The following is a 12,732-nucleotide window of genomic DNA, read 5'->3' on the forward strand; positions in this document are numbered from 1 at the left end:
ACCACATGCACGATATGAGCAAAATAACCCTGCCAAGTTCGAGCATGCACCTTGGGGGGGATAGGACTGGTCATCTATCTCTGAATCCTCCTCTGAGGAGCTATCTGTAACCAGCAAGACATGCGCTTCATCAGATAGCATTGTCTGCTCTGAAGACCTTGTTTCCACTCCAGATTTTTCCATGACCGTGCCGAATGCCTGCTGCACGGGAAGAGTAATTGAATGTACTAAAATTGTTGACAAATTTAACACGTAATAAAGAAAATGATGGCATGATATAATTCACATATAAGATGACTGGCTAACCAGGGTGGCATTGCAAAATTCACATATATGATGCCTGGCTAAACAAGATGGCATTGCATGATTCACATATATGATAAAGAAACTAAACAAATGGCATTGACAGAAAGCATGTCTAAACTAAGTAGATGACATCTTTGATGTATACAGTAAGCAATGCAAGGCACCATATGCATGATATTACCAACATCAGCATGCCAAGTTAGAGCAAAGACCTCAGGGGGTAAATAGGAGTGGTCTTCTCCTTCAGAATCCCCCTCAGAACAATTATCGTCCTCTTGATTACAATCCACAATGGGTGGAGGGGGGCTACTTTTGCACCCACCATGGAGCGATGTCTGGATGAAATTTTATTGCCACGCAAGGCTCATCTCTTTTGATCTACATATTCAGTTCCATTGTGTACAATAACTGACATGCTTAGGAATAGAACATAGTGAGATCATGTAAGGAGTGCATGCACAGATCCAGAGTGATGGTAGCAAACTGTGGATAGACCCAAAACCAATGATAGCAGGAAGATAATAGCTTTAGTTAAAAAATACAGATAATGGCTCCTTTAATGTTTGTTTGCACCCAACATGAAACTCATAGTAGACACCCGAGATTAACAGGATAGTAGACAGATAGTACTGATTACTGCCACAATATGTACCCCACAACCATTTAAAAACTAAAGTTTTAGCATTAGTTTGGACCTAACTCGGAGTCTAATAGGTGAACACGACGATAAAGTAGCATGTCATCATATTAAGCGATGCATAACCCAAGCAGACACGGAAGAGTGCGACCTCTCTTGCGGACCCGTGTAGTCCTCAAGGTCATCTGCTCAATTGATGATGCTATGCAGTTGTCGTGGCTCCCGGCGGCGGGGAAGAAGATTTGAGGCGGCAAAAGACAGTCTAGAGAGCGGATCCCTGCTGTGGTGAACCCTTCCGTTGTTGGAGCAGCTGAGCTAGGGTGGAACACAGCGCCGAAGGAGCAGGACAAACCACACAAGGTTTTGTTTGACACATATCTGTAACAGAAGTAATTGTGTAATGGCTTGTTTGAATTTGAGGATTCTAACAATGCATGGATAGGAAATATATGGGAATAGGATAGGAATGCACGTGCAAAACAGAGAATTTAAAAACATAGGATTTCTGCCAATCTGGGTGTTTGATTCACAAGAATTGGAAGATCACAGGATGCAAAGAAGCATGGGGAGATTAAGTCAAACCACAAGAAAATGTACGGTTATAATGCTATTATGCTACTATCTCTTAGTCTTGTGCTTCATGAATAGGAATTTGAAAAGGAGGACAAGTGGAAATTAAAATCCCTATGGTTTTTGTTTCAAGGAGACACTAAAGGGACAAATCCTACAGTTTTCCTTTGCTCCATTCCTTTGAACCGAATTCATGAATAGTAGTACCATAGGAAACTTTCCAATCCCTATGTTTTTCTTTCACTTTTCCTTTCAAGCACTGGCGATTGTAGTAGGCAGGCTTGAGCAAGGAAAAGCCTACACTAAAAAATGTTTTTTCTACTTCTATTACTTTGGACCCAGGCCACTACCGTACTAGCTCAACTCCCATGCCCATCGAAAAATGCACAACTCAAATGCGTAGAGATAAATAATGATGGCATTCAAGAGAGTCCATCACAGATAGCTAAGTTGCCTGGTACCTCACTGCTTGTCATATAGTAGGACAAAATAATCGTATTTCATGTTACTATGTGTGCTCGGTGGACAATATATATAATATGTAGAGTAAAAAAGAGATGCAACAAGTGTACAACCTCTTTGGCGAATCCATGTCGATCTCAGCGCAATTAGGTTAGTCGGTGAGGATGCTCCGGCTGACTTGGCTGTCGGGGGAGGGGAAGAAGATCTTAGGCGTCTGGAGATGGAGCCCAGGGTACTGCTCCGCTGTGATGGAGGGTTTTGTCGTTGGAGCAGCTCCGATGAGTTGTACGACCCCGAGGCTAAAGTAGGACAAGAGAGACAACGTTAACCTGAGTGGAATTCTAATAGCATCTCCAATAGATAACGTAAAATACATAACCACAAAGTGCTAGATGTAAAATACATTAGCCTCTCATCTCTGAACTTAACTTTCGAAACTGAATTTAACTGTCGAAACTGAACATAACCGTCGAAACTGAATTTTGTTGTCGAAATTGAATTTTACTGTCGAAACTGAACGCACTAGTAGCAGAAAAGCAGTAGCTGCGGCAGCAGCAATAGCGCGTGCGACAGCCGGGGCAGCTGGTCGTGTAGCAGCATCAGGAGAGGCTACACGTCAGTCGACTGACTTTTTCATCTCTGGTCAATCGATTTTCCAGCCGTTGGATATGAAATCAAGGGCATGCAGTTCATCTTCAACCTCCACCCCCCTGAGCCGCCAGCCACCACCGACCAAACAGCCCCCCCCCCCCCCCCCCCCGCCGCCCGCGGTTGGCGGTGCGCCAGCCGCGCCCGCCCCAAAATAACTCCTCACAGCCAGTCCGACGCCGCCCCGGCCATCCCTCTAGGCCCCCCCATGCCGAGCTTATTCTCTGGCAATCCCCACGCCACCGCCCCACCACCGCCGGCGACCACCGCCCCCACCTTGAACCCTAAGATAGATAGTGGGGTACCTCTCTAGTGAGCCCCATCCCCGCTGCGGCTAGTTCTTCCTTAACTCCGGCGAGCTTCCCCACCCCCTGAAAATCAACTGACCCAAAAGTCGATTCAGTCGACTGAAGCATAGCTAAATCGGAGCAGCATCGCAAACAAGAGCAAGAGCGAGAGCAGCAGCAAGAGCAAGAGCAAGATCAATAGCAAGAACAGACCAGGCAGGGGACCGAGAGCAAGAGTAGAGCAGCCACGCAAGTGAGAGCTAAAGAAGCAGCAGCTCCCACTAATGTGGATGTTGCCTCCAAGGGAGCGACGCCGTGGAGGAAGTGGTCGCGACGCCGCCGTGGATGGAGCCGCGCCGTGTCGGCTCGGGACCGAGTGCCGGCAGCACTGTGAGATCGAATCAAGAAGAAAATGCGGCGATTAGTGCATAACCTCTTTGGTGGCGCTGATTAGGCCGCAACTTCATCCGAGGAAATGGTGATGATGATGCTCTTCTGCTGGTGCAGGTAAAGACGACGGTGTGGGAATGAGGGTGGCACGAAAGACGAGGGGAACATTGGGGCAGCTTCTTGCAGGTGGAGGACGGGGTGGTTGAACCGGTGGGACGACGAGATCAACGACAAATCCTCATCTGATACGGTGGATGAGGGACGTCGAGGTGTTTCTGTGAATGACATCGTCGGGGAAGAGGCTCCACGGCGCGGCTCGATCCACGGCTTTGCGGGTTTTCGCGGCCTCGATGTACGAATGGGTGGTCAGATGGGATGGGAGTGGGGAACCATGGCTTAGGGACGCGCTTGTACGAAATGTGGGGTAAGTTAGGAAAGTACCCCCACCGATTTGAGGCGGTTCTTTAGGTTCAGTGGTATCATGGGCATTTCGCGTGTCAGGATTTCATAGGAGGTGGGAGTTTTCGGGCACGTTGTAATTTTGGAATAGCAAGGCGTGGATTGAGATGGAAGGAGTTGTCGGAGCACAATGAGACAAAGATATATATTAAATATTTCGGGGTAACAAGGCGCGGGTTGAAGAGGCGGGAGTTTTGTAGGACGATAGACAGAGGCGCTAGCTTGAAATTTCGGCATAACAAGGCGCGACTTGAAATTTCTAGAGAACAAGCTTAATGTGCACCCAAAAAAAAGACAACTCGCACCTCATCACTAGAGAGAGGCATGTCCCGTGTTACTATATTTCTAGAAATGCATCCAAATACAACAAAAAAACAAAAAAAAATCGGGACAACAAACGTAACGTGTACAGTACCAACACAATTTGCACTTCCCTCAACAATAAAAAAACAATGTGTGTTTTCTAGCATATGGACTAAATTTGAGTACATTTTCCATATTTGAATGGGATTGTACTTGGGTTAGTTATACAACTATCTTAGTATTATCTTCACAACACATGACATGAATATAGGAGAAGTAAATTCCTATATAAATACGAACTACATGTACATACAATCTCCAATTCAAATATATGTATCCATTTTATGTTGAATTCAAATCATAGTACATGTATGCTCTAGCTAGATGTTCGGAATCTAAACCATGTATGATATACTATGTACAATGTGTTTAACACGCACAACACACACACAAACACCATTTAGACTAGTAAGGTACACGTGCATTGCACGCATGAGACTTGGAAACCAAATTATGAATAAATACCACATTATAGCATATAAGCTTTGAGTCATATATGCATGATGTAGATGTTCATTTAATTCTTATAGTTCATTTCATTCAAAATCATCTAGTTCTTATAAGAAAGCTAATCTATTTTAAGATTCATGGAATTGTGTGTTGTAAGGCATAAAGTACAAAGAAATAATGGCAAATCATGTAGAAAAACATTTGGGCAATTCTGATAAGGAGATTCTATAACAAAGAATAAGTGCTTGTGTTTTGAGGTTTGTGCTTTATGCCTAATTTCAACCATGGAGTCTTCTAGATTGTACATGTGGCAAAATCTGGTTGAATCTACATGATATCCAATGGCCAGTAGTGCTCAAATTTGCCATCTCTGCACCATCGGATTGGCCTCATCCAACGACCATCTTTCAAAGTTAAAGTTATCCGCACACTATATATAAAATATAAAATATAATATATATAGGGGTATAGATATAGATATGTGATGCGAAAGCCACCCATCATCTCCAATTAGAATAGTGTGTCCATGCACGGATGCAATGTGGCCAAACGATGTCTACCATCGGTATCTCAAATTCAAATCAGTCTGACCTTGTTCAATGTGTATACAGTACAACATGCTCGTTTCCAAACCACACCGCGCATATCTCCGTTATATTCATGCATGCATGGGTTTCAAACATCATGATCTCTTATTCAAGTATTTGAATTCAACTTTACATTGATTATGACATCACCTAGTCTTTTACACCCACACAGTCGTCTTCTCTTTATAATTGTACCACTAACTTTCTCTCATGCATGCATGCACACACACTACCAGTCGGCATTATCCATCGCACACATGCAATCTTTTTCTTCAGGCTGGTCTCCCATGCAAGTGCACACACACACCTCCCCATCTCCATCATATCGGTAATTCTTTCTCTCTCACATGCATGTGCAACGATCGATGTTCCTCTATGTGTGTGTGTGTATAGCTAGGTCATTCAAAGTTTTCCACACAAACCAATCAATCTATATATCTAATGAGGTCTCACCCTCTTTCCCACGTCCACATCGATCAATCTATACCTCTCTTTATAGGATTACATAGCTAATACACCCACATTAATTATATATCCAATGTACCCCTCTCATCATCCATGCCTTCCGCTTCATCTCTCAGACGCGCACACAATGGCGAAAACAGGGGGCAATAAGGGCCCTGCCCCCCCTAACATCATTGTATATCGAGGCTAATATGAATGTGATCATTACACAATTGCTAGTAAAATGGTTTAAGTTGATGAATTGGCCCTCCTTGTAAAAAGTTAGCAATGCTTGGCCCCCTAGCTCATTTATTTTTCATGGCTCTGCCACTGCGCAACAGCACACGTTCTCGCCCCCTCTCTTTAAATATCAATCTCGCACTTGTGCACTCCTTCATAGTCTCCCTCCACTTGGCCCCTCGCACCATCTTCTAGCCCCCACCTGATTTTTCCACATATACAGTCTAGCAGACTCCATGGTTGAACTTAAGCATAATGCACAAACCTCAAAACACAAGTGCTTCTCCTTTGTTCTAGAATCTTCCATATCATAACTGCCCAAACTTTTTTTCTAGTTGAATTGCCATAATTTGTTTTTACTTTATGCTTTACAACGCACAATTCCATGAATCATAAAATAGATTAAGGGCTTCTTTGATTCAAAGGATTCTCAAAGGAATTTTGGAGGATTCTAATCCTTGGAATTTTTCCTATCTTGGTTGATTGATTTGTAGGATTGTAAACCATAGGAATTTTTCCATAGGATTCATTTGCACTAGATTTTGATAGGAAACATCCCATCCACTCAAACATCTTTGAAAGAATCCTGCGGTTTTTCTATGCACAATCAAACACTCGTACAATCTTGTAGGATTCAGGACGACTTTCCACTCTAATCCCATGTTTTTCCGATTCCCGTGTTTTGGAAACCTACGAATCAAAGAGGCCCTAGATTTTTATAAAAACTAATTGATTTTGAATGAGATAAACTATAAGAATTGAACGAAGTTCTACATCAGGAATATATGACTCAGAGCTTACATGCTATAATGTGGTATTTATTCATAATTTGGTTGCCAAATCTGATGTGTGCAATGCACGTGTACCTTACTAGTACTTCGAGTATGTGCAAAACACATAAATTAGAATTCCAATGGCACGCTACACAGTGTCTCTCTTACAGTTCATGAAGCCACGAGTGGCACATGTGGAGGCGTTGTCGCGACCTCCTTGTGTGGATTGATCATAGTGATGTGTTGTTGGTTCCAGAAGAATGTACGCGTCCTCTCTGATCCACACTGGAGGTACATGCACGAAGCGAAGATGTGCACGCACACCACGCATGCACTCATTCCCTCGCACGCACGCGCGGGTACATGGGCGGACGCATTTTTGTACCAAGATCCACCCCATGTGATAATTTGACGCGTGTAAAGTCCTTCACTTCATTGATGGTCAATTAATACAGCGCATGCAAATTGAGTGGACGTGAGGGCGGAAGAAAGACATTACTACTCCACTGCGCGCATGCGAGTAGTTAAATCATTGGTTGCTAGTACTTCCATTGGTCTCCTTCGTATTTTGTGCCAATTTTTGACCATATATGTAAGTAACATAATATTTACGCATTTGAGTAGTGTAGTGCTCCCTCTATCTCAGTTTACATGTCTTGCACGTGTACCTAGGTCGTTAATTTGACCAACTTAATAAGAGGCATAGATTACGAAAAATATATCATTACAAACTTCAAATGTTCTATTTTTAATGATATATTTTTTATGTTAAACAATTTATTTTATATATGTTACGAGCTAGATACACGTGCAAGCCTTGTAAACTGAGATGGAGGGAGTACTTGAAATTTATGTTCCACTAAACTCATCGGGAGCCATTACGGGCCTGGAAACAAAAACCATCAATTAATATTTACCTTGTTCCCATCACATTCTAAAGTACTAGTGCCACAATTAAGTGCAAGCCTGCTCACACCTACTAGTACGTACCAAACATGAACGTGTTCCCACTATGCAGGTTTTACTACTATAGCTAGTACTTAGGTTATAAAAAGGGAAACTACCTAACCGAAAATTACTCTACCTTCCTCCTCATAAGTCCTTCTTCTTCCTTCGTCCTTGCCATGGCAGGTGTGCAGAGCTCTAGGTTGAGAACTACTCATAACAAGGGAGCGGCAACCAAGGTTGTGGGAAAAAAAGAGGGCTCACCGCAACACAGAGACCTCGAAAGATCTCTCACGGGCTGGCGATGGCTCCCAGGAGCGCCCTAGCCGCGGAGGCGAACATGCTGAGCTGGCGGTGCTAGAGTCATTATCCCTCGATGGCATGCCCGATCAACTCAATAAGCACCTCAATAAGCAGAAGGAGTTCATCCACGGCTTGGTGGAGTTGCTAAAGGAGAGCTTCGACGACATGCCCGCTGAGCTCAATGAGCAGGGGGAGTTGACCTCCGGCTTGGTGATGCTGCTGAAGAAGAGCATTTCCTCGGACAACAAGGCGACCGGCGAAATCCTGCAACTTCAGGAGGACAAGGTGAAGCTCTGCCATGAGCTCGACTTGCTGAAGGAGAAGAACGCGGGCTGGAAGAAGCTGCATGAGAATAGTAGTTCCTCAATGAAGATGCTGCAGGACCTCGTCATGGAACAGAAGGAGGAGTTGATGAAGCTCCGCATTGAGCACCCGGTTGCTGTCAAGGTACGTAATGCATCCATGGAACAGATGATGAAGGCTCGCGTCGAGAAATCCAGCGTCATGGACAGAAGGAAGAAGATGGCGGAGGAGACGTGCAAGGAGATGGAGGTCGTGGACGTGATGAAGAAGCAGTAACGACTCCGTGGAGAATTAGATTATTTGGTGTGATAATCTTCCTTCTTCTTTTGCTCTTGTGTTTCTTCTTTTGCTTCGGGTGTTTCACCGCACGTGTCACGTTCTCTGCGAGGCATGAATAGAACAATGCTAACAATGAGATGACTAGCAAATTAGATCATTTTTTACACCATATGGCACTGGGCTGTCGTGTTTTGTGCTGCTCCATCGTAGTACTACTACAGTGGAAAACTTGAGTATAGCGCACGGTTCTTTGCTCCTCCTCAGGTCATTGGCACATTTATACGAGCAGTCAAATCACAAGGCCCTGCCTTCCAGTAGTAATGAGCCGTCAAATCACAAAGGCCCTCGCCTCTCGTGAAACCGACCAAGCTAGACTGCCCCGCCCTCTAGCCTTTTAGAAAATGTATACTTTTGTACAGTAGTAGTATTGATGGATTGCGCCATGGAGAAAAACTAACAAGATGAAATTAAAGAAAAAAGGTGGACATATAGAGAGTGCTCGTCGCCAAATTATGCATATAGTACTATTAAAAAAGCTAGTACGTGCTTAAATGGGGTGCTAAATTCTATTAAAGAAATTATCATACCTATTTAATTCTTGGGTTATTATTATTTACTAGTTGACCCGTTGCGTCAAATAGCGCAGAGACCTGCTGAAGACATGTTGTCGTTGAAAATAGTTTCATGCTGCAAGAACCTTCAACTAAAGCCATGTTCGTGGTGAAAATAGTTTCATTTACTAAGGATAGGCCATGTATATACAATCGGTTTAGTTGTGGTCTGCTAAATCCATATGCGCCTTGAAAAAAACATGGTTTAATTTGCAAAGCCTCATGTGTTTCAGGTATGAATAAGAACTACGAACTCTTTTTTTGTGATTCAAACACATTTCTAGAGTTTTTACATAAGCACTGAATGTTCAACGGCACAGATGCCCCAAACATTTTTCTCTTCGTCTGCCTTTAATGCGCCCTGATTGATCGCTTTATCAAGATACATATGTTTTGAGCAAGCATGTATGGTAACTATTCCAACCCCTCCGTATAAGAAAATTGAACGGAGACTTGTATCAGGGTAACCTATGTTCAAAAAAAAGTGTTGTATGTTCTGGATTTCTGATGATTTTGGTCTTGGAAGACCTGAATAGGCAAACATTGCTAATAACGTGGCTCATTTACCAACAAGGGCTTTATTTTATACCAAATTTTAGTCAGCTATAGTTAACAATTCGAAAATGGAAATGTAAATATGTATGGTTAATGTGCATGCAACAAAAGAGTTCTTAGAACAGAAGACTTGGACATGGACAAACTTAGCAAGGTTCAGGAACACAATACAAAGGCATGCAACACTCCCGAACAGTGCATTGTACAAAAGGTATAATGATCTCCAGGATCTGCAAAACTGATCATCCAAAACACTTCATCTGAGTTGAAACACTATCAATCAAGCTTCATAAGATCTGTTCAACAACTCATGAAAAAAAGAGAAGACGATGAAACATGTGTTCTGTACACACATGCCTTTCAAAAGAGTTCCCTAAAAAACTGTGGCCGATATGTTCCTTGTAGGAGCCATGGGGGATATGGTCGCACATAGGACAGGGGTCGTGTTCTCCGGCTCCTCCGGTTGCAATCCTATAGAACCAAAAAGGAAAAACAATAAAATTGGGGACATTGCATATATGACGAAATAGAAGTTATTGTTCATTTTTACAATTGCTGATTTGGATTCTAATTCAGACTAACATAGGACGGCTATATTCCTGTATTTATATGCTATAAATAAAGTATATAAGATAAGAATGAAACTATGCGCAGAAAGCTGCAAGATCGTCATCCTTGCTAGCAAAAAATATGGCCTTTTCTTCTCACTGAAGGTACATCTCTGTAAGAATCGCTAGTTAAGCACAAGTCTAACTAACAATTTATCACAGGAGCAACAACAGAATGCCGACTACACTAAAAAAGAACGCACCTTAACCAAAGCTCTAATCAGCAACAGAAACAAGAGCCTGTCAGTTCCTAGACCCTAAATCCCCACAACTCATAGACCATGTGGAATAAAGGGCAACCACAGTACGCAAAACAACCTAGAAGAGGTAAAAAATCAGCCGCAGGCAGATCGAAAAGAACATAAATTACCACATGTTATGCCTTCACCTAGGCTTAAAACCTGAGAAGAGCATCGTACGAACATACAACTACTTTTAACTTCAAAAGAACCAACTCCATAACACAGATGAACATTAGAGCATCAAGTACCGCCATAATGACCTCACCTAGGCACGAAACAAACAACTTGGTACTCAATCTGGGCAGAGTTGCACATAATGAAAATCCTAAATCATGTTTAAAGGCAATGTTACATGGCTTGACAAAATATATCCACATGCAGTCACAGATGCTTTAACTTCCACACCACTTCTACACTATATAAAAAATTGAATACCGTGTGTGCATGGACAGCCACATACAATTTTGTTTCAAAAAAAATCAACACAGAAATATCACTATTTAAGGTATTCATGAAGTTCTCAGTATGTCCGGCAATAGCAACAAATCAACAACAAGTAGTATAGCACCAAAATGTTTGGCAAGTGCCTTCATCAATGTTTCCTAATAAATCTCAGAACCTGATACATAATGAGATGGATACTTATAAGTAATGGTGTTCACAAAAAGCATGTAATCTGACATGGCTCAAGGACATAAATTTCATTCAACGGAGACAATATGCAATGACAAAAAATAATTTACCTGATGGACCAGATGATAAATTCGCTGGTTTATTGAAGAAACTTCCGAGAACTACTCAATGAATCCCTTCTTTTCCAAATGTAGGAATGAACATGATAAGAGGACATCCTTCGTATTCTCGCTGCATAAATGGACATCAATAAATATATAAAGGTATAAATACGTGACAGAACATTAAGTCAAGCATACGAAGAAGCTAAAAAACAGCATAAGACGTCAAGCAAATCAAAGGAACATTAAGTCAAAACATCACCTAAGGTAGTAGGGAAAATTCTCAAATGTAACTTCAATATCACTTGGACTAATAATTATGGCCCTTCCATTTAATAGGACCAAGCCCTTGTCTCATATAACCTCTAACTCGCACAGACCTCCTAGCTGAATAAAAATGACAACCGATGATTATTATATACATCAGTTAGCAACTGATAGGGCTCCTGCGCTTCTCGCATCAGAAAATCAACAAGAAAATACAAGGATGTACCTCAACGTGCTGCAGTTTGCAAGGTATTTTGCGGACAAGTTGGTCTTTCAACAATAGATTGAATCTTTTGTTTTGGCCAATAGAAAACTGAGGGACACAGATAGGGAGATGAGGACTCTGTTTCATAAATAAATATTTAGTTATACAGTGATGAAATAAAAAATATTCTCAAGGTCACAACAACACATACTTTAACCAACAAAGATCAACCAGAACGCGTAATGTGACATAATCGGGGCCGAGCGGAGGAGGACGCATGGGGAGAGAAAGAACGGGTGAATCTCACCTCGGTGTATCGGCGTCGGATGCGCTCACCGTCGCTCGACGTGTGCGCAACTCCCCAAACAACTCAGCCAGGTCCAGCCGCCGCCGCCATCTATCTTTTTCGCTCCCTCCCTCCCTCCCTCCCTACTAATAAGCAGCAGCTGGCAGGGAGATGTTAGAGGAAGAAGAGGACAAGTAGTCCCAGGCCTTGGTCCTTCCTTCAAGGTGCGCTGGAATCCTTGGGCATGCACCGGGTTGGGAAGTATGGGTTGGAGGACGGCGTCGGGCGCGGTCGTTCCTCGCCGTAGACCACCTCGGGCAGCTTATGGTGTCCAGCCACTTCCGCCGCTCTCATGCTCACCGCTGCCGCTGTCAGAAGGAGGAAGAGGCATGCGCAGGCAGGGGTAGGGAGCCACCGCCGGGTGAGAGAGGAGGAGCAGGAAGGTCTTGTTTTACCGCTTGGATCTAGGTTTCCTTTACCAGTTCCCCAATTTGTTACGAACTGTGCGCGGAGGCGCTTTCGCTGCGCGGTGGGACAACAATTGCACCGGGTCCATTGGCAATCACCTACGAAAGAAAACAAACGGTGACAAAATCTAGTCAGCCAGGGCCCCCACGCGCACGATGCATCGGTCAGCCCAGAAAGGACGGGCGCGACCTCTCCCCACAGCAGGAAGCACCTGGCGAACGGAAACAGACCCACCACCACGTCAAATACACGCGTCCTAAGCGGGCCATTTGGGACCACCGTCATACAAGCACCAAGCCAACGGGTGAAA

The 12,732-nt window shown here is 43.3% G+C and overlaps 1 long non-coding RNA gene across 1 annotated transcript; it reads right to left on the minus strand.

Annotated features, from left to right (window-relative positions):
* Nucleotides 1–9,767: 9,767 nt before the first annotated feature.
* Nucleotides 9,768–12,450, minus strand: LOC123089476 (uncharacterized). Its single transcript, XR_006442299.1, has 5 exons — nucleotides 11,976–12,450; nucleotides 11,690–11,806; nucleotides 11,459–11,583; nucleotides 11,206–11,326; nucleotides 9,768–10,083 (listed from the first exon to the last, which is right to left on the minus strand). It is a non-coding gene; the product is annotated as an uncharacterized lncRNA (long non-coding RNA).
* Between the last annotated feature and the right edge of the window lie 282 nt (nucleotides 12,451–12,732).

Source organism: Triticum aestivum, chromosome 1B (genome assembly GCF_018294505.1).
Source record: "Triticum aestivum cultivar Chinese Spring chromosome 1B, IWGSC CS RefSeq v2.1, whole genome shotgun sequence".
In the NCBI taxonomy this organism is placed as follows: domain Eukaryota; kingdom Viridiplantae; phylum Streptophyta; class Magnoliopsida; order Poales; family Poaceae; genus Triticum; species Triticum aestivum.